We start from the raw sequence: 2,534 nt of genomic DNA on the forward strand, positions 1-2,534 counted from the left end.
TTGCTCACTAATTTTATAGCTGACAACCAAACTGTAGGGACTGATTGTTCACTAATTTTGTAGCTGACAACCAAACTTTAGGGACTGATTGTTCACTAATTTTGTAGCTGACAACCAAACTGTAGGGGCTGATTGTTCACTAATTTTATAGCTGACAACCAAACTTTCGGGGCTGATTGCTCATTCATTTTATAGCTGACAAGAAGACACCCCCCCCCCCCCCCCCCCATCTTCTTCAATCGCAAACATCTCTACTTGTATGCGAGATAGACGGGTATTTGTTCATATTAAACAAAACCCCTAAAGCAAGACTTACTTTACTTTTCCGATCCAGCGGCCATTTGGGTTCTAGCCCTTCGGTCTGTCAATATGGCAAAGAATTTGCAGGCTTTAATCAGCTGTGCTTTGTCGCTGTATTGAGTATTTTCGATGTCTGGGGAGACAGGGAGGTAGGTGCTACGCAGGTCACAAAGTGTTGGGCAGTTAAAGAGGTGGTGTGGTACTGTTTCATCCAAAGCAAGACAAATGAACAAGCTTTAAAATGATACCAACAACCCCGATTGTTCAAAATTGACGAGAGCCTGATTCCACCGCGCTGTGACACACGCTTGCCTCTACATGTACCAGTACGTCTCCATATCCCAGTGGGTGGGTGGAGGGTGCCACTGGTAGGTCCTACTTTCTTTACTTTCCCTCTGTTGTTTCTGTCTGTGTGGATGGTTGGAGGGTGCCACTGGTAGGTCCTACTTTCTTTACTTTCCCTCTGTTGTTTCTGTCTGTGTGGGTGGTTGGAGGGTGCACTGATAGGTCCTACTTCTTTACTTTCCCTCTGTTCAGCTGTCTTGGGCTTAGTCTCATTATGCGTGGGTTTCAGAGAGAGAGTGCCAGCATAACTGTTGCGTAGCGGTTACTTTGAGTTTGATTCCGGCTTTGGAGAGGATTTCTATTGAGCGTCTCAGTCTTTTTGCTGGGATGTTGTATCCTTCTTATCCCAGGATGGCCATGGCAGGCAAAGTAGGAAGCCTGGCGCCGAAATGATCTAAATTGTGTAGATGAAGGCGTAAAACACCTACATTTTAAAAAATAAAAAAAAAAATTATGTCAATCCTAGCGTCCCCGTGTCTCTAAATGACCATGGTTCGAATCCCCAACAGGGAATTTTGGTACTTTTTGGGGGGTTTTTTGTTGTGTTTTTTTTAGTTTTCATAGCTCTCCACACCTTTGGTCTCTGTTGTATCCAACACATACTTGTGTAGATATCTACTTCTGTCTGAGGTTTGACCCAAACTGTGACTGCTGAATTTAACATTTGTGAGGCAGCGTGGTGGAATCAGGCTCTCGTCAAAATAATGAAATCGAAGAAAACAGCAGTTTTCTCCCCGCTTAGCAATTTTTATCTTTTTTTTTTTTTTTTTTTTTTGGCTCAACACCTTTTATGTCCATTTACAAACACATTTCTTTGAGGATTTCTCCGAAAACGTTGATTAAAGGCACAAAAATATAAATTTACAGTTTCCAAGGACTCTTCAGCTTTGGAATTTACCAAGCTTTGGCGGCCATTTTCTCGCTAATTTTACCTCTTAGACCAGGTGACCCCCACCTCCTTCAGCCCAAAATATCTCCAATTCTATTGGAGATGGATGGGGAATTTTTTCATTGAAAGCAAGACAAATGAACATGCGTTAGGATGATACCAGTACCAATAACTCAATATGCCCAAAAATTGACGAGAGCCTGATTCCACCACGCCACCTCACATTTTGTGTACTGTGTGAAAATGGCCATTTTGCTCCTGAAATCAAAGTTTGCCCCTCCGTGTTCAGAGGCATTTCGTCGCATTTAGGAAAGTATTTATCATCGTAGCATTCAACTTATTTATTTCCGTATTTGTTATCACAAATGTGTCGTCACATCATGGTGGAATCAGGTGCTTATCTCTTCTTTTTTTTCTACTTTTGTAATAATCAAAAATCTGAAATCTCAGGCCTAAGAATGATTGTTTTTAGCGACGTGTTGAGTGAGATAGGCCTTTATTTCCCCTTTAATTCCCCTTTATTTTCATAATTTATTTTTATTTCTCTCCTTGTATTTGATTGACGTTCCTCGTTGAAATTGGTAACGTTTCGTCTTGGAAGGGGGATGGGGAAGAGAGGAAGTATTCTTTGTTGTCACATGACAGAAGTATTTGCTCAAGTTGGATCGACCATGATGTCCATAACTTTCTACTTAGACTCCAGTCTTTTTCATGCGTTTCTGTATTCTGAGGAGAGCTTTATATGAGACTGGTGGAATTGCTGAGTTTACAGCTCGTAAGTAATAGTTTAACTGACCACAGTTTGCATGTTGAGAAGATAGTTGTGGAAAAAAACTGTATGAATGAAAGTTACAAAGCTGGCTGTGTGCATTCAGTTCTTTGTTACCAATGGCAAATGACATTATTAAACAAAAAGAATGCAAACATATATATATATATATATATATATAGATATATATATAGATAGATAGATAGATAGATAGATAGATAGATAGATATG

The sequence above is a fragment of the Aplysia californica genome, unplaced genomic scaffold (assembly GCF_000002075.1).
Source record: "Aplysia californica isolate F4 #8 unplaced genomic scaffold, AplCal3.0 scaffold00367, whole genome shotgun sequence".
Lineage (NCBI taxonomy): Eukaryota > Metazoa > Mollusca > Gastropoda > Aplysiida > Aplysiidae > Aplysia > Aplysia californica.